General features: G+C 45.7%; 1 protein-coding gene and 1 long non-coding RNA gene across 2 annotated transcripts in view; one reads left to right on the top strand and one right to left on the bottom strand.

Annotated features, from left to right (window-relative positions):
* GRIP2 (glutamate receptor interacting protein 2) overlaps positions 1-27193 on the bottom strand; it is a 288825-nt gene that overhangs the window by 172057 nt on the left and 89575 nt on the right.
* LOC115091258 overlaps positions 2714-27193 on the top strand; it is a 67685-nt gene continuing 43205 nt past the window's right edge. Inside the window, exon 1 of the long non-coding RNA XR_003856649.1 lies at positions 2714-2821. This is a non-coding gene — a long non-coding RNA (uncharacterized LOC115091258). The remainder of the gene's footprint in view (positions 2822-27193) is intronic.

Here is a 27193-nt window from a genome sequence, read left to right on the forward strand (position 1 = left end):
AGCAAAGGCACATTGCGTGAGCGGTAATTTATTCCATTGTGGGGTAATAGCTAATAGCACTCATCTACGTGGAATTTACATGCGACAAATGCTATAAAAGCTACGCGCAAGTTTGGACAAATTGATGCCCTTACTGCATCGTTAGGCTGGGCGCACTTTATTACATCGGCCTCTCTCTAGTAGTCAACCCCCCACTGGGAATCGCCACAGCACGGTGATGGAAGTTAGAAATCCAGACTGAATATCCTCCCTGCTAGACATGGAGGTAGGTTAGTGAGGGTGGCTAAAGCCCTACTGATGTTCTCAGCTGCACCTTTGGGTCAAAGCAGTGATTTACCTAGAGGGTAATTGGGTTCTGGAGCTTGTCCCACTTTCCATCTCTATGACCCACTGCACAGGACAGAGCACTGAAACGGAGCAACTTTTTTCAACCCTTATGCATGGTCCCAGTCTTACTTTTAGATTATCCTACACAGAGTGTGTTCCTTGCTTGCGGAACAAACTTCACAGCCATGAATCAACTCAAATACTTTATTCTAAATCAAACAAACCCCACCTTAAGCCTCAGGCATACTTCAAACTTGAGATTTTATAAAATTATGTTCTATTTAAAAAATAAAAATAAACCCAATCATGCAGAAACATCTTCAGAAAAAAAGAAACAGGCACTAGTGCTAAGTCTCACACTATTATTCTTTTGTTGTCGCTATTTTGTTTGGCCTTTTTATTTTGCACTTTTTAATATATATTTAAGGCCAGATTTTAAAAACTACGTGCATGTAGATTTTGGGGATTATGCGTGTGGCCTGGCCATGTATGTAACCCTGATACTCATGTGGCCCAGCCACACATGTAATCCCACTACACACACAAGTGCCGGGTCTGCTGAAAGGGGCAGCACCATTATCCACTGTCCCGGGGGAAGCGTGCACCTGCAGCCAGCCAGTGCACGGAGTCTACTGCTGCTCCAAAGGAGTAGCAAGGTAAGAGACAAAAAAAAAAGTTATAGCTAGGAAAATGTTAGGGGTCGGGGAGGAGAGGGGAAGAGGTAGGAAGGTTAGGTAGGGGGATAGGAAAGTTCCTTCCCAGTCTACTTCCTTAATTGGAGCAAACTGGGAGGGAACTGGGGAAGCCCTACTTGTGTCACTGTGCATATTTTTCTAAATATCGCGCACCCCCCCGTGCGCGCAGCAGGCCACCCGCCCGCACATGCCTATGAGGACATGAAAATCCGGTGCACATGTGCGCACACCGGGACCTGCATGCGCTCCTTTTAAGATCTACTTTTTAATGTTTTACCTTTCTGAATTTTAGGCACACAGGTACTGTCCAAGCCATGGCCAAAACTTCAGACCTTTTATGCTAAAAATACATAAAAATAACCAGAGACCTTTGCATGCAGAATTGATGTATACAATCAGGACAGACTCTAGCTGGTGTGGAGGCCCTGATTCATGCCTCCCCAAAAGGACAGCCCTCTGTACAAACACATTTCAGCTTTCTTGATTCTACTTGTAAGTTCCAAGAACCAGACATTGGACTCAGCTGCAGGGGTGTCTGTTTACTTTCTCTGGCTGAACAGGATCTCAGCTTGTGTTACTCCAGTCTGCTTGCACTTTCAGCTGGTTCTCCTCCACATCCACCCCTACTTTCCTCCGCCATCTCCAGGCTCCATTCCTGCCCATGTTAATTGCTTCTTATAAGAAGCTTACACTGCTGGTGCCTGTTCCGTACCACAGTGGAGCAAATCTTCCATTATCTCTGAGCTACAAGGTCCTGTTTCCCCACCTGGCTCTGTCACTGGAAGAAAGCTATGAGACAAGTTTTTGGTTTAAAAAAAAAGAAAAACAACCAGGTAAGGTTAAAAGGTGCTCTCATTGTCTTACCTGTAATATTTTCAAAGTCCAACCTATATCAAGGCATCCACCTTATAGAGAAAACCCATCTTACAGGAAACAGCTGGAACTAGTTAGAGGATTAAGCTGCAAGGGACCTGCCTAACCTGGTTACCCCGTGCCATTAACGCAACATTTACAGAATCTTTGTACCACATTTATAGCAACTGCTCCCAATCTTCACTATAATGCGCCCCTCCCAACAGTCTGGGGAGCTCCCTAGAAAGGTCATTATGCAAACCTCAGACGGGGGGGGGGGGGGGGGCTGGCTGCACTGAGATCTCAGTTTACTACTTACAATCAAGACGATTCACACTCAATCACTGCACACTGATCATAAGCAGCTTTAGAGCTACTTTCTTGCGAAACAACTATATTATGCCATCCACCTTCTAAAGAAAATACATCTTAGCAGTCAGCTGCTGGAGCAAGTTACAAGATCAACCTGCAAGGGACCTGCCTAACATGGGTTAGTTATACCAATGCAACTGCATTCACACACTATCCCTGGGCTTAACATTTCCTTTCCTCCGTGCAGTAGCTATGTAAAGACCACACATTTAATGCATCAAATAAATGGTGCAAATAGGACCTAAAGTCCACGCAGCCACATACAAGTAAAGGAGGTTCATCCCCCCACCCGGGGGGAGCTTGTGCATTATCAGAGCAGGGCTGAACGGCTGTGCTGCACTCATTAAACTAATGAGCCTCACCGAGGACAGCGCTACTCGGGAAATTTCCACACCATCCCCTGCTCGCCTCTCGATCTAAAAAAAAAAAAAAAAAAAAAGCTCCCCACTACAGAAAAGCTTAAAGGAGCAGAACAGAGACTTCATGCAGCGGCTGTGCAGATGTGAAAGAGTACCTCCAACCCGAGGAAGACCTGACCCCTTGAACCCCCGGTCAAGACATCCAGCACAGTGAAGGTAAGAAACACGTTGTGTTAACTAACAGCATTCAGCGCAATCTATAGCACATGCACATCCCCCTCAGTAAGGAGGCTTAAATACTTACTATATACCTGGATGCAACGTGCCTTCAGCTACCGATGAAAAAGCCTCAGCTAAATCTAAAATTAAAACAAATTACTACTACCGCCCTGACCAGAAGGCAGGTCTGGAGAGGGTTCACCTTTTACCGGGCTAGAAAGCCACTTCCTCTCTCTCCATAGAACAGGAAAGCTCTCTGCAGGCTCTGGCAAGATTTTCTCACTCGCTATTATAAATACTAATTTTCTACAAGGTTTACCGAAAAAAAAAAAGAGAGAAAAAACAAACAGTTCAATGTAAAGACAAGCAGCTCACTCACCAAAGTCAGACTGTAGGTCTTTCTTCAGTCCACAAAGCATGTCGGCTATTGTCAGTCCAAGCATCCAGTGCTTTGTAAGAGCCTGTTCCTCCCTCCCCCTGATCACTTTCACACACGCCAATCTGCACTCCTCCAGCTAAAGGCAACAAAGCCCCAAGCAGCTCAGCTAGAAAGACATTGTGTTATTAGAAGCTGCAGCCCTGGATCGGGAAAGAATCCATTTTGTTTTAAAGAAAAACTGGAGAGCGTGTAGCAGCAGCAGCAGCTTAGCTCAAAAGCGGTTCCTACAACAGGCAGGGCTGGGGGAGGTTCCCCCCACAGGGCCCTGGAGGAGAGCCAGCCGTCCTGACTGAGGGGAGCAGCTGCCTGTGGGAGTAACTCAACCTGGATTACTGGGAGAAAAGGGGAGCCAGTGAGCACACCATGCCAGCCCCAGCACTTTCCCCCTGCTGGAATCAGCAGCTTCCTGCTGCTGCTGGGGTCCGCATCAGGCGGGAGGAGGAGAGCTCAGCAGGTAGCGTGTGAAAGCCCTTCTGTGGGGTACAATGAATCAGTGCCACACAAGTGGTGCTCTCAGGGAACCCCCATGGACACCACCTCCCTTTTCACAGGGCACCCATCCTTGCCTAGGCTGGTTTGAAGACTTTGCTCTGCATCTCCGCCCGCCTCCTTCTCTGGCAAATCCTCCAGGGTCCTCTAAACACCTTTCAAGGCAAAGTCAGGGAGCTGCCAAGGCCTTTACCCCACCCCATAAGGAGGAGCTGCACAAGCCCCTCCTGCGGCCATCTCACGGCTACTTTAATCCTTCCCCGGAAAACCAGATACCCCAGAATTACCCCCCCAATCATTTATTTTAATGACAGTAAAAAAAAAAAAAAAAGCCAAGAATGGCGTGGGTAAAGAACATATTGAATAGCATGTGTTTAACCAAGATAGCAAAACATGGAAGCGAGCAGCGAAGTGTCTGCCAGCCGGGGAATTCTTTGGCAGGATGCCCCGGTCTCCTCATGCTTGGTCGGAAAGCAGACGGTGTAGGATCTCTTTCACGCCACCGCACGCTGTACTGCAGGAGGGCGCGCCCACAGGGCTCTCCGTTTCCAGTGACTTATCAAGGCCCTGCCTGTAGGTGCACAGTAGCTGCTGCACGTCAGAGACTGGGGATCCGTTACCGTTAGTACGCCAGGTCTGCTCCTGTGCAATCATGACATGCAGGCTGCAGCGGATACAGCCCCCCTTCTCTTATGGACCGGGGCCTGCCACTGTATTCCCACTTCAGGCCAAGCAGCATTTCTCCCCTTCAGCCTCTGGTAATGCAGGCCCCGATATAAAAGGGCACGAATGGGGGGGGGGGGGGGAGTGGTTAACTCAATGCAATAAACTAAAGGGTAGGCTAATATAGCAGGAGATTAAAAGAAAATGTGTGCACAAAAATCGAACTCCAGTACAGGACTCCTGACCCAGTCCCATATACTAACATTGGCCTCAGAAACTTGACTCCACCTCTGACCAAGAATTACATTTTCTGTTTTATGAAAATCTGAGTTAAGCCAGGATACCTCTCTGTATTAGGGAGTAACAGCTAACAGGCCGATACAGTACCCGCGTTTGGATGCGCGTTTGATGCGCTAGCTTTACCCCTTATTCAGTAAGGAGTAATAGCGCGTCAAACGCACGGCCAACACCCCTCCCCCCCCCTGAAACTAATAGCACCCGCAACATGCAAATGTATGTTGATGGCCCTATTAGTTATTCCCACATGATTCATTAAGTAAAATGTTCCAAGCCGCACATTTTACTTTCACAAATTAGCGCCTATCCAAAAGGTAGGAGTTAATTTCTGCCGGCACTGGGACTTATGGCGATATTAAGTCAGAGGTCCCAAAAGTTAAAAATAACCAAACAATTTTAAATCTGCTCGCGTATTGAAAACCGGATGCTCAATTTTGCCGGTTTCTGAACCCGTGGCTGTCAGCGAGTTTGAGAACTGATGCTGGCAAAGTTGAGCGTCGGCTGTCAAGCTCTTACCGCGGGCCCTAATTTGAATAACTTTGTTTTCTGAATCGCGCGCACAGGAGAGAGTGGCCTGTGCACACGCTGGGAGAGCAGGCGCTCGCCCACTCTCCCACGACCTTTACTGTAAATGTCTAACATGGGATTTGCAAGAAGTGCTAATCTTTGCAGTTGTACTCACATTTGAGCAAGGGGGTAATTTTCAAAAGGATTTACGCCTGTAAATGTAACTATTGAAGCAATTCTCAAAAGCCCACTTACGCAGGTAAAGTGCATTTACACATGTAAAACCTATTTTTAAAGCATGTAAATGCTTTTGAAAAGCAGGCCATAAACTCCTCATGATTGAGCACCTGCTTTGCTAATGCGTGCCCGTCCACCTCTCCTGACCTCATGATGCAGTAGGCTGAGCCGCTATGTTAAAAAGGAGGTGCTAGGGGAAATTGTGCATCCCTAGTGCCTCCTTGGCATCAGGCACCCAGGAGAAGTGGCTGTGCATAGGTTAGGAAAAACAGACAATTCTACGAGTATCCATTTTCCTAATCTGACTGCAGGCATGACTTAAAAAATGTTCACAGTGCTTTCTGTGGTTCCTCTGACATAATAATCGCCACACTAAAAAAGTTGGAGGAACCACTGAAAAGCAGAAACTGTTAAACATTTGGGGCACCTCAAGACAATGCCAACTCCAGGGCTGGCATTTATTTTTGAGGATAAAAATGTGCGTGGTGGGCACATGTGATGAGTGCTATTAGCCTTGTGCTGACTTGGGCGGGTGTTTTGGATGCACAAATCTTCTTACTACATATAAGGGGTTATGGAAGCATGCTTCCAACCACGGGTTAACCTGTGCGCTAGCCTGAGCGCACAGTATTACATCTGCCTGCGTGTCCGTGTGTCTAAGCTCAGGTTCAGATTCCATCCTGCTACAATCCCTACTGGTAACCAGAAGGCAGGGGGTTAAATTAGATTCTGGTTTGTTTGTAAGATGCACAGACCTGCTCTTTGTTGCAGGGGGCATGACTAATAGAAAAGGTAAAAGCCTACTTTTATTGTCTAGTTTCCCAAATATCACAGCAAGACACTAAGCAGGGTGGGGATATGAAGAAATTTAATAACTGCAGCCTTTGAAAATGCAGATTTAGAATTTATTTTTTTTTAGCTTTCCTAGGAACTGGAGAGAGAGAGACAGTCTTGCTTCCACTGCATAATGCATTGGATTAAATCCAGCAGGAGATTTTTTTTTTTTTTTTAAGTAGCAACCTGTAAGAGTCCCAAGATATAAAGAACACAAAATTCAAATTGTGTTAATACCAGGAGGATTTAAAGAGAAAAAGATGAGGCAATCTTCAAATAAATCTCGTCTGTTAACCAATGAGTTATCTACGTTGCCTGTGCCTAAACCTAGGCCTGCAGTTAACTGCCTCCAGTGCCAATTTTTTTTTTTTTTTTAAATTTAGAGGCAGCAGGGCACCGCCCCCATGCTGCTGTGTCTCGACCTGAACTCCTTACTCACATCTCAGCTTCCAGCCTGCAATGCTGTGTGCTTGCAGGTCCTGCGACCCCGCCCCTCACAAGTGACCATGGTAACAAGAAGCCCGTGTAAAGTAGGGGGTCGGTAGGACCGCCGCAGGGTCCAAGAGTTGTTGCTATGACATAGGGGGAGACCAGGAAGAGACCAAGTGGGAAAGCGAGGGGAGCACGGACCTTTTCCTCCACCCCCGCCTCGTTACCAATAGGTGCAAAAATATCAAGTTCAGCCCTCATTACCCAAGTAGATCCATCAGGTTGGAATCTTCCCTAGGGAGGCAGCGGTGACCATAGCTTGTTATAAACTATGTATTTATTTTCTGAATGGCTAACGTGACCATTTCATGAAATAGGATTGGGTTAAGGGGATCCCTGGAGGGTGCACCTGCTTATATGTCAGCACCCTCGGAAGTTTGCTCTGACTCCATCTGCTGGACGGGGGACATAACCCACGGTCTGGACTGATCCTATGTACTACAGGAACGAAAATTAGCAGGTAAGGAATAATTTTCTTTTATAAACTATGTATTTATTTTCTGAATGGCTAACGTGACCATTTCATGAAATAGGATTGGGTTAAGGGGATAAAATGTGTCTGCATATTGAATTTTCAAATATATGTGCATAAGCCCCAGTCACAGATATAGTAGGAGCAAGGTATGTACGTACTTTTGTACCCGTGTGCTAGCGAAATCTGAAAGTGAAACAGCCCAGGTGTAGCGTTTTTCTGGGGAAAAAAAAAATCGCTTGCGTGCAAGTCCCGTACAGTGCTTAAGTTCCAGTATCTCTACTTCTGAAGGCAAAGAAATCATTACCGAATCTGAGCTATTCAAGATTTAGCGTCTCTTGTTCAGAGGACTCTTAAAAGCGTCCACTAAAAAGCAAATGCACTTGAGTTTGCTTTTCTCGACTGTATGTCTCTTGCTATGAAAAGCCGGTACCGAAGAGGAACTCCAAAGTATTCTTTTATGCTACATGAACGACCCTTTTTTTTAGTTTATTTTCTAAATCTGCGCTGAATCAGATTCTCACACTTAACCCACAAACGCATTTTCCCTATACAAAGGGGATATACACAAACGGAAAAGATGGAACTCGTCTTCCATACAACGGTCAGCAGCTCTCGTGCACCTGTTCAGCCTTGCACATCTTCACCAGTTTCTTTAGTGTTCTTGCCCTCAAGTACTAAACCAGTTTATGTCCAGGGCTGTAATTTTTGTACTCCCAGTAGGGTTGCCACTTCACCACAGATCACGTGAACAAGGCTGATCCTTTGCATGCATAGAGATGTAGTTACGATTTTTCTTAGAAAACAAAATTGGGGGCGTTGTGGGGGGAGGAAGAGGGAAGAAATTAAAATTACATGTCCATGCATGCAATGAGTCAAACCCAGGTGTGGATCAGCCTTGTTCACTTGACCTGGGGTAGTGGTGACACCAATTTGCAGTAATATACTGAACTGAAAGTCATTTTTCATTTCAGTTTATAAAAATAATCATGAAGGGTACATGTATAAGTCTCAAAACAACCTAATCTATACCACACAAATATTTACAAATACAATAAAAAATTATATACAACAACTTTTTATACAAAAAAAAATTCAAAAAAGTTCCAATTAAAATATATGTATAACTTGTTTTGACAGTCAAAACAAGTTATACAAATACTATGCATAAATTCCATATATAAATACACAGTACATAATAAATCCTTCACACAAGATACCTATTATACACAACATATTAAAAACAGAAAAATTAATGAACCCCCCCCAACAAAAAACAAAAGTAAATACATATATATAGAGAGTACTCTACCTAAATATAGCCTCCCTGACAATCAATCAAAAATACCCAGAAAAAAATCTCCAAACTTCATTTCTTCAAAAAGCAACTACTTGGCCAAAATTCACTCATCACTTCAGCACCATGTACATTTCCCTTGATGTTTCATTCATATCCAGTGATGGATTTAGGATTTTGGCACCCCTAGGTACTGTTGGTTCTATCACCCCCTATCATCTCCCTAACCCCCCCCCCCCCCCCCCTTCCCAAGGATGGACAACAGGATGCAGAATGTCTAAGGCACAGACCCCCCCCCCAGTTTCTTGTGGCACAAATTTAAAAATTCTGAAGCAAACTGGCAAACATGTCCATCTTTTATATCATAATATAAAACTAAAGTAGTTTCACACTATATTAGTATAATATTAGTATAATTTATATTATTTTTATTGGATGGCAGTAAATCTTTAGCCAGCCTGTTTACCCTCCCCCAGATTTCTGTCGCCCTGGGCACAGGCCTAATGTGCCTGTTGACAAATCCAAGCCTGTTCATATTTCCCCTATCTTCCCACTTCAATTTATACCATACAAAGAGAAACAGCACACAGCGTCTTAATAAAAAGATATCACAAGATGTCATCCACCAAGCAATACAACATCAAATGTATTATTTCTTTTTAGGCATGCAGAGTACATATATATCAGTTAGGCTCATCTTGTAAACAAGGGACTCTGAATTTGGGGCAAGCTTCCCTCATCCCATCCTAGAACAGGAAAAGCAATAGTAGCAGTGGTGCAACCTTTCCCCATACACCATCACAACCTCCAAATGTTATTCCATTTCTTTGTAAACAATCCAAAAACAACAAGTGTCCTGGTACTAAATTTTAAATAGCACCTAATACGCCAAACTACTTATGTATGACCCTCTATTCACGGGCAGACAATGTCAGTACTGCTCGTTTTGCATAGGGGTCACTAAACCTTTAATCAAATATAATTTTTTGTTGATTTTCAAAAATTTTTAAGCAATTGCAATCGAGAATAAAAAAACGGATACTTATCCGCACTCGGAACCCAAACCCGACATGGCCATGTTTCGGACTTCTGTCCTGCTTCAGGGGAAAATATTCAAAAAGCCAATTCAGGTGGTAGAAAGCATCTTCTTCTTTCGGCGAACAGGATAGGCACGGAGTAAATTCGCCGAAAGAAGAAGATGCTTTCTACCACCTGAATTGGCTTTTTGAATATTTTCCCCTGAAGCAGGACAGAAGTCCGAAACATGGCCATGTCGGGTTTGGGTTCCGAGTGCGGATAAGTATCCGTTTTTTTATTCTCGATTGCAATTGCTTAAAAATTTTTGAAAATCAACAAAAAATTATATTTGATTAAAGGTTTAGTGACCCCTATGCAAAACGAGCAGTACTGACATTGTCTGCCCGTGAATAGAGGGTCATACATAAGTAGTTTGGCGTATTAGGTGCTATTTAAAATTTAGTACCAGGACACTTGTTTTTGGATTGTTTACATTGGTGTGTACTGGAATACACCGTTGGTGTGTGTGGGTTTTTTTGGTGTGATTGATTCCATTTCTTTGTCCATTGAGCCTTTATATATGAGGTTAGGCTGCAAACCATGGGCTTACTTGTGGCACTGGCAATGGCTTTAATGTGTACTTAGCAGTTCCTTCCACCACAGGACAGGCTGAGGCCTCCACCGCCTCAATTTCTAATCTGCAGAACTGCTCTGGTGTTATCCAGCATTCCCAGATGAGATTTGCCATCAAATCCAAAATGGAACCTACTAAACCCACGGATTTGCTGCTTCTAAATGACTTCTCCAATGTCTAGAAAACTATTATGCAAGAGCAGCTTGAGTCAGACATGCTGTCTGTACTCCGTACAGGTAGTTTCACCATTATCCAGGGTATCCTTATTAAAAGTTATATTCAAGTGCAAGATAGCTGCTATCAAGTGTCTATGAAACTAATTACTCTTACTTTCCTCTGAAGCATCTCTTTATAGATTTAAAAATTACAGTCAGCTGAGAAGAGCATTGCAAATCAGCTTCAGGGTATATTCATTTTTTTTTTAAAGTCCATTTTATGGCACACATCCCTGCCCTCATGGATAGACTGTTATAAGAACAACTGGTATAAGAACAACCTCTTGACCAAAAAGCTGTCAAAACTATTAATGGATATTGCAACACAAGAGTACTGAATCCAAAATAGTTTCAGGGTGTGCAATGACTATTATAATCCAAATCATTTGGACCAGGGATCCTCAAATCCTTGAGCACAATAATCTACTTTTCAGAATATCTACATTCATGAGATATTTGCAGACATTTGGTTTAAGAATCAAAAAAAAAAAGTTTACATATGTGAGTTATCCTAAAAACAGACCAGTTGTGGTCCTGAGAGCAGATCCACATACCCCTGAGCTATGCTATTATTCCCATCTCTTTGCAGGAAGAGGTAAACTATTCTGTCCTTGCACACACGTCATGCTGCAAGACTACATAAATAGTGGTATGAAGCTGAAGGAGTTTGACTAAGACAGACCAGTTCTTAAATGCCAACACATTTGTGGAAAACAATCCACTGGAAGATGAGATGGAGACAGGTAGATGTCAAACTGTCACAACTGATTTGGAAGGAAGGTTTGGCTGAAACCAGGTGAGAAAGGTAATGCTTTCTGCGAGCTCTCAGAGAGACAGGGAGCAGGAGCTGCAGGCTTAGCTAAGAGCTGTTTTCTATGGGTCTGAGAGACGGGGGGCAGCTGTGTAAAATGAAGTTCTCTCACAGAGAAGCCATATTGCCCAGACGATTGATCAAAGCAAAACACACTTTACAAAACTATTTAGACAGATACAGTGCAGTTTCAGTACAACCAATGAGGTGGCAACACAAATATTGTTTAGACAGAACCATCCAGATCCAAAATTTAGAAGCAATAAAAAACAAAACAAAAAAAAAAAAAAGTTAGTGTCTGTTCAGCCATGAAGTTATTTTCAAAAAGATTCTAAACTAAAATATACAGGGTAGCCGTGCAAACTGGATTGGTCCACTCTTTTGCCATCACCTACCACAATGTAGAAAGCACCAAAAGGTACACTGGCATCTTCGCCAAAAAAGAGGTTAGCGCCAAAACTGGAATACAGAGTCTACCTGCTGCATTGATCCTACACCATCTCTGCTTGTCTTCCTTCCTTACCAACACTCCCCTGCATCCATCCCAAGTAAGCTTCAAGCTCGGCCACAGTTGTGGTAACCACCACCTCTGCTGGCTAACTACCTACTCCTGACATCAGCTACTCTCTTGGTTTAAAATAAATATATATATATATATATATATATATATATATTTACAGCTTACACAATATAAGAGTCTAAAAACCTTGGCTCACTGGTATTTCCTAGTTAAAATTCTGCTTAGTTACAAGATATCCTAGCATATGAAACAATGCAAGACACATAACAGTTAAAGTTCGATCTTAATAGAAAAGATATCAAAGCATTCCAGAGGGCCTTTCAGATTAGTTTCAGTATCTTCTCATCGCCATTAAAATTAAATTCATGGACGTAATATTAGATGCAGCATTAAATCAAGGTTACAAGGCAAAAAGCAATTCCAATAGACAATTTCATCCAATATTTCAAAAAGCCAGCCAGCGGTTAGAGCCAACGGCAAAAGGATTGCCGCAGAATATTAAACCCATGGGGCTGTCCTGATCTTCTGAGTACCAGTGTAAGACTTCCTACACTTTTGAAGATATTCCCTTTTTACATCTGATCACCACCAAAAGCATGCTAAAAAATTATATATAACCAACAGAGAAAACTAGCTCAAGACCTGGGAGAGGGATGTAGCAAGTCACTTTCCAGTTGGTCTTCATATTTAATCAATTTCCTGCTGAAAGTTCTCACCTTGGAGTTGGGGTCGATTTTTCATCTTGCAAATCACAAGTTACTTATCTTGCTAGTGTCAGTATCTGCCATTTGTAGCCTATGGCATTCTTTAGCACAATTTTGGCTGCAGACATTTTAAAAGCAACAGAAAAGTTTGCAAAAACAAAACCCAATACACAGGATACTTAGCCCTGGTCTTGGTAAATGGATTAGACTATGTGCTGTATTTGCCATATTCAGTGATTGGGTTTATACCTGAGAATCTGATACTTGTAAGCACAATTATAATACCAGACAAAAGATGGCAATCTCATTTCTTGTAGCTCACCTGCCTTGTTCTGATCTTCCAGTTGTTGCCAAACACACACTTGGCATTTTTTTTTTTTTTTTAAGAATATTTCAGGCCCCTCGGCACACAGACGGTCGTCTTGCAGACTAACAGTACATTCTCTGCATCTGGCCTTGCGCAGTTTTAACACAGCACTCGTGAACATGGTGCTTGCTCAGCAGGACTTGAGTTAACTCTGCTTAAGAAAAGGTCAGAGGGTACCGTGCAGAATTTCACATTAAAAACAACCATTAGCCAATGTCTCCTACTGCTGCTTCAGCGCAGCAGGATCAGTAAGCAGCAACCTCAGGTGGTTTTGCAAGACCCACATTATCCTTTGGAAAAAAAACAAAAAACAGTCTGCCCTTTAAGCACATTGGACAGATACTCTGCGGCTCTGAACCTCACCGTTGCTTTTTATTGGCAGCTCCTGGAGTCGCTAAAGGGATTCTCATCGGGGCCAACAGAAGCTTCCAGAGTCATTTAACACGCCATTGATTCTACTGGAAATGGAATTAAATCTTAGGAGGGCGAAGAGAAGCTACCACCAGCTGTGACCTACTGGAGCTGTAAAACATTAAAGTAGCTTCTCCTAAGCTGTTTGGGGATCACACAGAAGATGACGACAAATAATGGGGAAAAAGGTGATTCCGAAGCAAGTTCTGTGGGACACTCATTAGCTCTTAATGGTTCTTGTAGGTGGCTCTGAGAAAGTCAAAACATCAGAAAGAAATTGGGAGAAAACAAAACAGAAGCAGGGGGTCTGCATTCAACACCAAAGCACCGATTTTGTTTTAGAAAATATTAGAACATCGATATGTTAGCCGTAGTTAACATGGTTCTAGGAGCATAACATCAGCCAGGATGTTTTAGGACTTTTTCACACCAGCAAGCGTTTCCAAGCACGCCAAACAAAAAACTACTACAGATTGAGAGAGACCAAACATAATTGTGACTCAGACTGGTTGAAGCCATTCCTCTTGCAGCACCTTCTCTCCATGGTGGTGTTTTATTTGTGCTCCTCTCTCATCCACCATGTCCTGTTCTCTGAGCACGTCAACTGTTTTCATTCTGGAGAAGGCATGAACTATTCAGACACCTCCCACAGGCAGAAGACAGATAAGATACCGGCGGGATCTGACCCAGCCGCAGTTATTGTTTTAGGAAGGGCACCAGAGGAGACTCTTGTAACAGAAACCGCCACTTTGCCAACCCCCCCCCCCCCCCCCCGAGCCTCACCAGAGCCACACAGGGGCACCCTGCAGCAGAGTCAGCGTTCACAGATGCAGCTCTCGTTCATCGTGTAACTGGGTGACCAGATGTCTCCCTGTCTTCCAGGACATTTCGCTCCAGTCCCTCATGCTTTAGAACAAAGCATTCCAGGTACGAGTCGTGCTGATTTGTAAAGTATGAGGAAACTTGTAGTCCTCCCCAGGGCAGGTACAAGGGTGTTAGGCACCCTAGGCAAACCTTCTGCCTTGCGCCCTCCGCGGGTCCCAATCTCAATCACAGAGACGCTGCTCATGGCCCGCCAAATGTTTACTTTTCTTGGCTGTGAGCAAGATGGGCACTGCTCGCAGCCAGCCAATGCTGTGCTTCTCTGGGCCGCAAGCAGGATAGGCGCCGCTCGTGGCCCGCCCAGTCTCTACTCCTCTCGGCCACAAGCGGGATAGGCTTCACTCTTCACCACCCCCTAATGGTTGTTGTCCTAGGCAACCACCTAGTTCACCTAACGGGATGCACTGGCCTTGGTCCTCCCACCACTTCCCTTCTGACATGACAGCTCTAAGCTCCAAAGATACTTAACCAGGCCAGCTCCATGGCTCAGTCACAGGTACTGCAACTTGGACTGGCCAGGGTGCACTTGGGCTCAAGAGCTAGGAGGGAAGAAACAGAATAGGACAGCAGATAAGAATCAAGGACTATCCAGTATACCCAAATTTAAACCTGGTTAGTGTGTCCCAGACCCTAGCTGACCTCTGGCTTTCCCCTTCATTTCTGTACTTATCCCAGGCCAGTCTTGAATTCTGTTACTGTTTTGGTCTCGGCCACCTTTTAGATGAAGGAATATTGTGATGTTGGTCCTGCATCTACTCTTCTAGCACCCCCTGCTGGCACACGAGTGGCAATAACTGTTACCATCTAGTCCTCACTCAGGGGCGGATTTTAAAGCAATACGTGCGCCGGTACTTTTGTTCGCGCCACCGGCGCGAACAAAAGTACACCAGATTTTATAAGATACGCGCGTAGCCTATAAAATCCGGGGGTCGGCGCGCGCAAAAGGGTGCACATTTGTGCAACCTGCGCGCGCCGAGCCCAGCGCGGCCTGCCTGTTCCCTCCGAGGCCACTCAGATTTCAGAACGGCCTCGGAAGGAACTTTTCTTCGCCCTCCCCCCACCTATCTAAACCCCCCTTACCTTTGTTGGCAAAGTTACGCCTGCTGAAAGCAGGCGTAACTTTGCACGTGTCGCCGGCAGCCCCGCTCCGTCCTCCGGTCCCGGGGGCGTGGTCCGGAGGCCTCGACCGCGCCCGCCCCCAAAACGCCACGTCGTTTCGGGAACGCCCCCGGACACGCCCCCTCCCTCCCAGTTTCGAAAGCCCCGGGACTTGCGCGCGTCCCGGGGCTTTACGCGCGCCGGCAGCCTATGCAAAATAGGCGCGCACAGGGGTTTTAAAATCCGCCCCTCAATGAGGAGTTCCAGTATATCCTTGACTGGAGCAGGATGGCATCTGGTTATTGTTACAGGATAAGAGATACTAGCTACCAATAAAAAGCACAGCACAAAAGTCTACCTGTCAAGTGAACTGAGAAATATATTATTCAGGGTTAGAAATATTAAGAACTTCAAGACAGTTTAAAAAAAAAAAAAAAAAGCAGCCTTCTGTCAAGTAAAGGCCACAGAGAAATAAGCAAAGCAAACAACCATAACCATCTTACATCAGATATAAGAATACAGAATTCACATTTACTGGATAGTTTAGGATAAATTCATCTTCCTCAAATTGACCTCTTTAACAGAGTAACATCCAAAAGTCAATCAACCCTATTGTCCCAACTGGAATCTAGAAGGTAAATATATGGATGAGCATTTAAATACACATTAGTAGCTCTACAGTCAGAACATTTACCACTAGAAAATTAAATTTCTCTTATTCTTCAGAAGTTTCCATGTTTTTCCACTTTTTTCTTGAGATCCCCACATTGAGAGATCAATTAAACTTGGATTCAAGATATAGAGAGTGGCCTATGCCACTCGTAATGTGTCCTTTTACCATTCTCCAACATTTTCTTGTAACCTCTACTTCTGATTATGTCTGAGATTCTAGTGTTACAGAAGAGGACAGCATTGTTTCTGTCTCAGAGTGTTTGGTGAGATGACCTCTAGGGTTGGGGGGGGGGGGGGGGGAAATCAGGTGACCTGTGTAAATATAAGCTTCAGCTCAGATTCTGGTTATTCTGTAGTAGGACTCAAAGTGTGATACTGAAGGAAATCTATGAAAACCTTTTGGGCCTGCTGGCCATTCCAGTCTAGCTCAGCAGGGTCCTCTGTCTCCATGGATGCTATGTCCCAGGGGACTGCTCAAAGGCATTTTCACGGAGGCACCCGAGAGGAAGCAGGGACCACATTATGTGGTCTTAGCTAGACGATGTCTTGAGATGAGTACTGACTACCTTATGCAAAGACTAATGCACCAGGGTTGTTTGGCATAAGAGGTGAGAGATCCAAAAGCTCTGCTATTTGTCTCTGTTGTGTAATTGTGAACGGCCTGTTCCTACCCCAGAGAAATAAAGCTGTTGTGAGAGACAGATTAACACCAGGGAGGTGGATCTGCTGATAAGGGTAAGGAAGAAAAAGAAGACTTTTGTGCACCGGTGCAGTCTGATGGCCACAGACTGGAAAGGTTTGAGTTTGGTACTCTTCCTATCCAGCTGTAAAAAATGTTTCCCATAGCCTCCGAGCTAGGCTCACGCCAACATCTGCCTGACCAAATTGAATTTTTAAATCCACAGAGCTGGTGCCAGCACCACAGAAACCCAACATCATACCTCTTATGTGCCCCAGTCTGGGGTTACAATGGACTCAGTCTGTTTGTTCTGATTGAATATTTCCCTTTGCATTTTTCTCCTTATAAGAGAAGGTGGTGCTGTGACCTGGCTGTTCTCATTAAGAGAACTATGCAAGTCGTTACATTTTGGAACAAGTAGTCCATTTCTATAATAGTACTTTTTTTTTTAAATGAAACATTTCACCAACGGGTTTTTTTGACCCTTGGTTAACTGTCCAGTAACAGTGTCCAGTAAGACTGTCCAAAAAAATGAAGATGCTCCACAGAAGAAAGTCCATCCGATGGCAGCAATTCCAAAAGCTCACTGCTCCCACACTGCCTCCATCAAAAGTATCACTCCTGGAAAGCAGTCAGATTCAAGAACTGCTGAAAGATAGCTGCTCCACCTGCACACTCTTACAGGAAGCCATCCATGGGACCCTCATCTTCTCACTACACCACAGAGAACAAACACACAAACAGTGGGAAATAACCCAGCAGAGAGAGCATACAAAGCTGGATGCCATCTTATTAGAAACTAGGGATGTGCAACTCCCAATTTTTTATTTCAGGTTTCTCAAACCGAAAATCATTTACCAAAATAAACCCCAAACCAATAAAGAAAAAAACAAAACAAAACCCAACCTCCCTCCCCAGGCCAGTGCCAGCTCAAGTTTTTGCCCTGGGTGTGGGGTCACAGAGTACCTTTTTTTTTTTAATCTCGGGGTTTTTTTGGATTTGACAAACGAACAAAAAACACAGCCTGAAGTGAAACACACACAGTGAAATCCCAGGGTCTGCACATGCCTAGTTCCTAATAAGATGGCATCCAGGCTGCAGGCATTGTATTGTGTGTGTGTGTCATCTCACCTGAGCTTTGTATGTTCATTTGCTTTTGATGGTATGAGAAGAGAAAGATGTTCTTTCCTTAGAAGGATTCTCTGAAGGCACCAGCGATGGGCCCATACATACAAATGTACGGCCGCACATAAAAATGGCGCCAGCTGTCACAGTGACATCATTTCAGCGCCATCCTTCTGGCTGATGGCAGCATTTTTAAAATGCCAAGACCCAGGTGGGAGAAAGTGGACATTTAAAAAAAAAAAAAAAAAAGCAGGAACAAAGAACCAGGCAGGGATGGATTCATTTTTTAGCCTGAGAGTGGGGGATGCAGGAGTCCTGAGAAGCCTAGCCACCAGAGACCTGTTCCCCCTCCCCCAAATATGAAAAGATCCTACAAAAAAAGACTTGAAAATTTTCAGGTGACTATTTCCAGTTCGTTCCATTCAGAATGAACCAAAAGTTAAGTTTGTTTTATTATTGGCATTTGAAACTAAATACACATCCCTACTAGAAACCCAGGTCTCAAAAACAAACAATGGCTCTCTGATAAATTTATATTGTTTGTGTGTAAAAACCAATAATATCATCCCATTACAGACTGAGTGTGTACACTATGACAGTTTTTATAAAATATTGTAAAACTGCTTTGAACAACCTTCAAGGCTGGGGGAGGCCGTCTTTAAATGAGTTAAATTCATAAAATTTTCCTGCTGTGTGAGCAAGGAAGTGTTGCCAAGATATCTGCCCCAAAAGGGGGCTTGCATGTTTTGCAAAAACACAACTGGGCATCATCAGCGCTGAATTTACATACCATGTGCCCCCTAGGCACAGGATCTTCAGTGCCTTTCCCTCCCCGCAGCGGCAGGAGGGAAGAAGATGATGATCGCATGACTAATGGGGAAATCTGGTTCTGGACAGCAGAATCCTGAAGGAATGGCACCAGGGATCCAAGTTCTGACTTTAGGCTTCCACCGGCTGCAAGATCCCCCTGGCCTCTCCTAGGTGAAACACGCTTCACTCCATGCTAACTGCAAAGGCTTCCAATTCCTAGATCAATGTTTTGTGCACTCAACATTCAGCTCTTCAAAAGCTTAGTGAAGATAGAGACGACATGGAAAATCTTTTACATCACCTACAAAAATAGGACTCTAATTCAACTTAGATAGGACAAAAAAAAAAGGGGGGGGGCATTCCTTCATGCAAGCTAGATTATTCAGATTAAAAAAAAAAACCCACTTGCTAGAAATAAAACCTTATCCACATCCAAAGTTTTGTGGAGTTTTTTTTTTAAATCCTTTGAAGATGAAGCAATTATCTCTCCAGCTGCAAAGCTTTAATTGAAAATGACTAATCTTTCAATGAGTTCAGGAAAGGTTTACAAGCTAATTGCTCTCCACTTTTTCATGTGGGGGAGATGAATATTTTTTTTGATTGTAGGAAGCAGATGTGCAATCTTTATTCAGGTTCACCAAATGCTTGAATCTGCCAAGGTGCTTCCTTTTTCTATGCATCTTATTTATAGTAATTGGTTGCCCCAAACTGAAATGAAAAAACAAAACATGAATGTCCACCCAAAAAAAGAAAAAAATCTGCAATACACATTATAGAACTGAATCAGACATGCTTACAGAGAGAGAGCCCATTCTTTGTTTGAGAAGGTTCTTACATTCCACTGTTAGTTTCAAGGGATTTGACCAAAAGGACAGAATACACAGCAATTACAAGCTCCACCAGCAATGGTATCCACAGGGAAAGCTGAAGGTGTTGGCCAAGTCCCATCCACCACTTTTGCAGCCAACAAGGAGATCACAAGAGTCTATCCATAGGTCCTTCACTCCAGGATCCTTCTCTAGCTCTGGGAACAGTGCAGTACACAGGGACGGTTGTATCATTAAATAGGGTGGAGCAGCTGCCTTAGGTAGCATGATTTTGGGGAGGCAAAAGTGCCCATCTCCCCAATACATTTCCACAGCAGCTGCCTCACCCTGCATCCAGATGCAAAAAAACACCTGCAGGCCCCAGGTGATGATGTGGCCCTGCGGCCTGGAAGAAGAGATCTAGGAGGTGAGGTGTGAGGGGAAAAGGGTGGGATAAGTTAGTAACAGGGATGGGATGGGAAGGGAAGGGGTAAGTGAGATGGAAATGGGAAGCATGTGAATGTTCATGTCCGGGGGCATACGAGTGAATATTTGAGAACTAAGGGGGTCATTTTCTATGCGGATCGCACGTGAAAAAGGGACTTTTTGCATGCGATAGCTAAAATCGGGGCAGGTTCTGGGCGGCGTCCGCCGTGAAGAAACCACTGACAGCGAAAAGGTAAGGACCCTTTTCGCTGCCAGTTTTGCACCCAATAGCACCACCTTTTACGATGGCGCTGCTGGCTTTCGCAGCCCCCCCCCCCGTTACCGCCGGATTTTCTAAGGTCTGTGACCTTAGAAAATCCAGGCCTAACATGTGTATTAGAAATATATAAAAGAGTGGACAAAGTTTGTGTATAGTTCCCTCTTGCCCCCAACTAAACCAGGACAATTTCAGGGTGACTGGAAATCAAAATGTTCCCAGGTATGGAAAGTTGGGAATTTTAATTCTTATTAGTTTAATAATTATTGGATGTTATTTGATTTGTCTGCTGTTTTGAAATTTTATTGATTTCGGGAGTTTGTAAAATGTGTATCAATTTATAGAATGTTATTCTATTCACCAGCCATCTTAAAATATTTAGTTTGGTTTCACTATTACGATTGATGTTTTATATTTCCTGATTTTGTTTTATAAGCATAGTGTTTTTTCTTGTTGCACTACATCCAGAGTCTGGCTTGGCCAGTTCAGCCTGTGTCTTCACAGTTCTGTCTTTATGGTTAGGTTATTAAGCTTTTGGTAAGGGTTGTGTATTCTGGTGTGTGACGGAGGTGAGGTTTTCTGTAGGGGGATCTATAGAAACATGTCTTGTTGTTTTTTCTTAATAGGTAGGGTATTGGTGTTTTAGGGCCTGATGTAATATTTGTAGTGTTGTATTTCTATGGGTACAGGTCTTACTGTGAGTGCTGGCAGTTAATGCCATTTTGGTATGTGATGTTTACTATATTGAAATTTTAGATCATTTTAGTGCTAGGGGAGGGCCATGCCCAATCCCAACTCACTTTACAATATATAAAATACCATACAGGCTTCCAAGTGTCTTTTTTGTAGGGTTTCCTCATTGGCACCATAGCAGTGCATATAAATATAATATCCATGTTGTCAGAAGTGATGTTTTTTACATCAGAAGACTACTTTGGCCTTTTTCATGTAAAAATGATTTTAACTGTGTGTGGTGAGGGCTGGAGGGGGCGGGGGGGGGGGTGCATGGGTGTAAGGTTTGCAGAGCGCACCACACACAGACCCCCAGGGTACAAATGCTGGGGTTACCAGGAATGGGGCAAGGTTGCCAGCTTCCTAGAAATCTCTTGTCTGCCACTCCCCCAGCACTTTAAATAAAAAATGCCAGACCCCGCATGGCCATCTCAGTGATTTCACCTGCACTATCCCTTGGGGGGGATGGGACCCTCCAATTCATGCCACACCTCAGGCAGTAGATTGCCCTGACACACGCTGACAGCACGTGGATTATTCCCAAACACAGACAAGAGCTGTGGAGTTGCCAGTTCTCAGTTTAGCCAAAAGCTAAAATTCCCCCCTCCAAGTCACCTTAGTATCTGTGCACCTTAAAAATACAATTCCATGGGGAATTTACATATCTCCCCCCCCCCCCCCCCACACTACATTAAGTCTTCTAGACCAGTGGTCCCCAACCCTGTCCTGGGGGCCCACCAGCCAGTCGGGTTTTCAAGATATCCACAATGAATATGCGTGAGAAAATTTGCATGCACTGCCTCCATAACATGCAAATTTTCTCTCATACATATTCATTGTGGATATCTTGAAAACCCAACTGGCTGGTGGGCCCCCAGGACAGGGTTGGGGACCATTGGTCTAGACTGAAAAGGATTTCGGAGGGGAGAGAGACAGGTGGCTCAACTACCAGGTATGTGTTCCTGTTTTGAGTGCATGAAATAGCAAATGTTGCTTACCTGATGTAACAGGTGTTCTCACAGGACAGCAGGATGTTAGTCCTCACAAATGGGTGACATCGAGGATGGAGCCCACCACGGAAAACTTCTGTCAAAGTTTAAACAGAACTTTGACTGGCCCCTACTGGGCATGCCCAGCAAGGCACTGACCCTGCAGCCAGCAGGGGTCTCCCTTCAGTCTGATTTTCAAAGCTACAGGCAGTGCCTAGAAAGTAAAAACAAAACGAACCCAACACCGCGGGGTGGCGGGCGGGTTTCGTGAGGACTAACATCCTGCTGTCCTGTGAGAACACCTGTTACATCAGGTAAGCAACATTTGCTTTCTCACAGGACAAGCAGGATGGTTGTCCTCACAAATGGGTGAGTACCGAGCTGAGGATGTCCTGACTTGCACCAAATGCTCCCAACGACGTGCAACAGGCAGTACAAGTGGGGTGGAATTTGGGAAAGGGCATCCGCACCCTACCGGGAAGGTGGAAGGGTGTTGGTACATCAGGTTGGAAAAAGGTTACGCAAGACAGATTGGCCGAAGATGGAGTCCTGTCTTCCAGCTTTGTCCAAACAATAGTGGGCTGCAAAGGTATGGAGAGAACTCCAGGTTGCAGCCCTGCAGATGTCAGGAAGCGGCACCGATCGAAGGTGTGCCACTGACGTCGCCATGGCCCTCACAGAGTGTGCTTTGACACGGTCTTGGAAAGGAATGCCAGCCTGCTCATAGCAGAAAGAAATGCAGTCCGCCAACCAGGAGGAAAGAGCCTGCTTACCCACAGGTTGTCCTAACTTGTTAGGATGGAAAGAGACGAATAATTGAGTGCTCTTCCTGTGAGAAACTGTACGGTCTAGGTAAAAGGCTAGAGCTCGTTTACAGTCTAGGGTATGCAGGGTCTGTTCTCCAGAGTTGGAGTGGGGCCTGGGAAAAAAGATAGGTAGTATGATGGATTGATTGATATGAAACTCAGAAACTACCTTAGGTAAAAATTTAGGGTGAGTGCGGAGTACCGCCCGGTCCTGCAGGAGTTTAGTGTAAGGCGGATAGGTAACTAGGGCCTGTAATTCACTAACCCTGCGAGCTGAAGTGATAGCCAAAAGGAATAACACTTTCCATGTGAGATACTTTAACTCACAGGAGTGCAGAGGTTCGAAAGGAGGTTTCATTAGACGACCAAGAACCAGATTAAGGTCCCAGGATGGGGCCGGAGGCCGTAAGGGTGGCTTCAGATGGAGCAAGCCTTTAAGAAAACGTGTTACTAGGGGTTGTACTGAAATAGGGACACCCTGTACACCTTTATGGAAGGCGGCTACCGCACTGACATGCATCCTAATGGAAGAGGTTTTAAGACCTGATTCAGAGAGATGCCATAAATAGTCCAAGAATTTGGAAATTGGACAGGAAAGGGGATCAAGGGACTGAGAAGTGCACCATGATGTGTACCTTTTCCATTTGTATGAGTAAGACTGTCTTGTGGAAGGCTTTCGTGAAGCTATCAGGACTCGAGAAACGGAATCTGAAAGGTTGAAAGGCTGAAGGACTAACCTTTCAACATCCATGCCGTCAGGGACAAGGCTTGGAGGTTGGGATGGAGGAGGCATCCGTCGTTTTGAGTGAGCAGATGCGGGTCCTTTCCCAGAGGAATGTGCCTGCGGATGGAGAGATCCTGGAGTATTGGAAACCATACTTGGCGTGGCCAGTAAGGTGCTATCAGGATCATGGTTCCTCCGTCCTGGCGTAGCTTCACGAGAGTCTTTGACACAAGAGGAAGTGGGGGGAATGCGTAGAGCAGACCGGTTGTCCACTTGAGGGAGAATGCATCCCTCGGCCGAGAGTTCTGGCTCCGAATGAGAGAGCAGTAATCGTCCACTTTGTGGTTCTGAGGGGACGCAAAGAGGTCTATGCGGGGAGAACCCCACTTGTGAAACAGAGAGGTCGCTACCAGGGGATCGAGTGACCACTCGTGCGGTCGGAAGACACGGCTCAGCCGGTCTGCCAATACATTGTCTACTCCCGGCAGGTAAGTGGCCCTGAGGTACATAGAGTGGGAGAGGGCTTCCGCCCAGATCTGCGCAGCTTCCTGACACAGAAGGAAGGAGCCTGTGCCTCCCTGCTTGTTTATGTACCACATGGCCACTTGGTTGTCCGTCTGGATTAAGATTATCTGATGAAAGAGATGATCTTTGAAAGTGCGGAGCGCATAGCGGATTGCTCGAAGTTCCAGGAAATTGATCTGGTGTTCGGCTTCCTCGTTGGACCATAACCCTTGGGTTTGAAAATTGTCCACATGGGCCCCCCAACCGATGTGGGAAGCGTCGGTGGTTAGGATAACTTGCGGATCCGGTGGAAGAAAGGGTAAGCCCTGAAGGAGGTTGACCTGAGTCGTCCACCAGGTTAAGGATAGGCGCAGCGCTTGTGTGACTGTGATTATGGAGGACAGAGGCTGAAAAGCTTGAATCCATTGTTGTCGTAGAGTCCATTGTGTTACCCTCATGGCTAGTCTGGTCATGGGAGTGACTTGAACCGAGGATGCCATGTGTCCTAGGAGAACTAGGAATTGGCGAGCTGTGGTAGTGTCTTGAGACTGGAGCTGGTGAGCTAGGGACATGAGAGTTTGGACCCGTTGTAGCGGAAGGTAGGCCTTTGCCTGTAAGGTGTCCAAGTCTGCCCCAATGAAAGATAAGGTTTGAGATGGGACGAAGCAAGATTTCTCGTAATTGACAAGAAACCCTAAGGAAAGGAGTGTGTTGATTGTCAATTGTAGGGAGGACCGGGCAATCTGAGGGGTGGAGGCCCTGATCAGCCAGTCGTCCAGATAGGGGTATACGTGGACACCTTCCTTCCTGAGGAATGCTGCTACAACTACGAGGCATTTGGTGAAGACCCGTGGAGCAGATGCCAGACCGAAAGGCAGTACTCGGTATTGATAATGGTCGCGGCCTACGAGAAACCGCAGATATTTGCGATGGGATTGTGTTATCGCAATATGGGTATAAGCTTCCTTGAGGTCGAGGGAGCATAGCCAATCCCCTTTCTGCAGCAGAGGGAGTAACGTGCCCAGGGTTACCATCTTGAACTTTTCTTTTTGCAGATACTTGTTGAGGGCTCGAAGGTCTAAAATTGGACGTAGCCCTCCTGATTTCTTTGGAATTAGGAAGTATCTGGAATAGAATCCCTTGCCTCGTTGAGAGGGAGGAACGAGTTCTATAGCATTTGATTGCAGAAGAAGAGATACTTCCTGTTGTAATTGAGCCAAATGGCTGGATAGACTCCACGCTTGAAGCGGCGGGGAGTCTGCCGGAAGAGTTATGAAATTGAGGTGGTAACCCTGTGCGATAATCGCCAGCACCCACTGGTCTGAGGTAATCCGTATCCAATGCTGTAGAAAGTGGCACAGACGACCCCCTACAGGGATGTGGGGGAGTGGGATATGGCATGTGCTCCGAGTCGGGAAGTCAAAGGCCTGCCGCAGGCCCGGGGGGTGGGGCTACAGCAGGTCTTTGTTTCCGAGGTTGGCGTGGCTGAGGTCTGGTGGAGGATCGAGCCGGACGAGGCCTAGTCGACGGAGGGTAATAACGACGTGGCCGAAAGAATGACTTTTTGGAGTCCTTCTTAGGTGGTGGTTTGGAGGATACCTCAGATGGAACAGACGAAAGTTGTTTCAACGTCTCGTGGTGATCCTTCAATTCCGCCACAATTTGTTGAATCTGTTCTCCGAACAGATTATCCCCTAAGCAGGGTAAATCGGCTAGACGATCCTGAACCTCTGGGCGAAGGTTGGATGATTTTAACCAAGCCCAACGTCTGGCTGAGATGGCAGTAGCTGAGACTTTCGTGGAAGCATCGAAGATATCGTAGGCCGTTCGGATCTCGTGCTTCCCAGCTTCAAATCCTTTGTGAAGGAGGGCTTGAAGCTGTGGCTGGTATTGGTCCGGTAAGGTGTCAGCGTAGTCCTGCATTTGTTTAAGGATAGCTCTGTTGTACTGAGTCATATAAAGTTGGTATGAAGCTATACGAGATATCAACATAGCCCCATGATACACTTTCCTTCCCACACTATCAAGAAATTGGTTGTCCTTGATAGGGGGAGTGGAAGAGTGTGGCTTTAAACGCTTGGCTTTCTTTTGCGCAGACTCAACTACAACAGAGCGATGATCCAGTTGAGACTTCTGAAATCCTGGTGCTGACTGAACGAGGTAGGTTGAGTCAGCTTTTTTATTGACTGGTGACACAGATGAAGGTGATTCCCAGTTTTTCTTTAAAAGATCCAGAAATACTTGGTGAATGGGGATGGAAGCGATGATCTTGGGGGCATCCAGAAATTGGAGCAGCTCCATCATTTGGTGCCTGTCATCGGTCTCAGATTGCAGCTGAAAAGGCACAACTTCTGACATCTCCTTTACAAAATTTATAAAGGAGAGATCTTCAGGAGGAGATCGTTTTCTACTCTCTGTAGGAGATGGTGGGGATGGTAAATCTGTATCTGAAGATGAATCATCACCCCAGGTATCATAAGGATCATGTAAGGTTTGCTGTCCTGAAGGACCTGGTAGAGGATCCAAAGGCATCGATGGAACCGGTGCTGCAAGCGGAACAGTGAACGGCATCGAGGGCTTCGGGGCCACCGATGGAATCGGTGCCGATCTTGGAATCGATGGAGCCGAAGGATAAATCGGTGGAAAGGTATGTGAAGGCACCGATGGAACGACACCGGACGGAGGAATCCGGAACGGTGTTTCTCCTGTCGATGAATGTCCTTCCGGAGATGATGGTGTAGTCGGTGCTAATGAAATCACCGATGGAAGGGCGCGCATAAGTGCCTCCATACGATTTAGTATCGGTGCCAACGCTTCCACTATAGGCTCGGTGGTCGGTTCCATCCTCGGTGGCAGAGTCGGTGCTGAGGTCGGTGCCTGAGGCGGTGCCGGAATCGGCGCCGGAGGCGGTGCCGGTGGAGGCTGGAATCTTCGCATCGCATTCTCGATGGCCTCCTGGACCAGCCGGTCCAGTTCTGCCCGGAGACCAGGGGTAAGCATACCCGGCTCGACGGGAGAGGGAGGCTGAGGCAGGGCCGGAGGGACCACCGTAACCGGTGGGATCACGGCCCCCGCACCCCGGGAGGGTGAGGGTTTCCTCGGTGCCTGCGAACGAGACGTGGACGGTGCCAGGTCCGACAGAGGCTTTTTCTTCGGTGGCTCGGCCTGTTCAGAGGTCGATGGTTGCGGATCCTCGACGGGCCGAGACTTGTGCCGTCGATGGCGATGCTTATCCTTCCGATCTCCTCGGTCATCCGGGGAGGGGACAGGAGTCGACGGCCGAGAAGTCATCGATGGTGGACGGTCACCGGCGGGTTGGCGATGGTGGTGCAACTTCGACGGTGCCGGTTCCGATGACGTCGATGCTATCGATGGCGTTGGGGTGGGTGCATGGAAGAGGAGCCCCATCTTCTCCATCCTGGCCTTGCGACCCTTA

This window comes from Rhinatrema bivittatum, chromosome 4 (genome assembly GCF_901001135.1).
Source record: "Rhinatrema bivittatum chromosome 4, aRhiBiv1.1, whole genome shotgun sequence".
Lineage (NCBI taxonomy): Eukaryota > Metazoa > Chordata > Amphibia > Gymnophiona > Rhinatrematidae > Rhinatrema > Rhinatrema bivittatum.